Source organism: Haliotis rubra, unplaced genomic scaffold, assembly GCF_003918875.1.
Source record: "Haliotis rubra isolate DU_JTF1 unplaced genomic scaffold, ASM391887v1 Scf860, whole genome shotgun sequence".
NCBI lineage: Eukaryota > Metazoa > Mollusca > Gastropoda > Lepetellida > Haliotidae > Haliotis > Haliotis rubra.
Window position 1 is genome coordinate 42,581 of NW_025767591.1, and position 636 is coordinate 43,216.

The window sequence follows — 636 nt, forward strand, 5'->3', positions numbered from 1 at the left end:
TTGACATTTTTGGTGACGTTAGTCATGGGAGGCGTGACGGCTGAAGAGCTCAAATTACTGGCTGGAGGACTCGTGGTTCTACCGACGACACTGTCGCTATCTTTGTTACCTGCAAGGAAGGGAACATCTTTTTATTGTGTTTGATAACTTTTGAGAGAGTTGACCGGCTTCGGAGTTTTGTTGGCAGAACGTCAACCCGGAAAGGGGGTTCACATGCGTGACTGTGTGATACCAAGGACGTTATAAGATGATACTTTATGTTACCCTGCCTGGCAATGTTAAAGAGACTGGTTAGCTCAGAGTCTGTGTAGGGTATCCATGCTAAACTGCCACATCGGTATCCCAGTCCCTTAACACCGTAGCCATACGCACGCATGCGCATACCAGTGGTTCAGTGTATGTACAATGGTCCGTCTCTTATTCCCAATGTTGCTCGGCGCCAGGCGGGCCAACATCAAGTACACCTTTTAACGACTTTAGAAGTCAAGCAAACGAATATTCTGTCTCTAACAAACATCTGAAGTCAGAGTGAGTTTATGTTTACGCCGCACTAATCAATAGTCAAGCTATATGGCGACGCTCTGTAAATATTCGAGTCTGGACAAAACAATCCAGTGATTAATAGCATGAGCATCG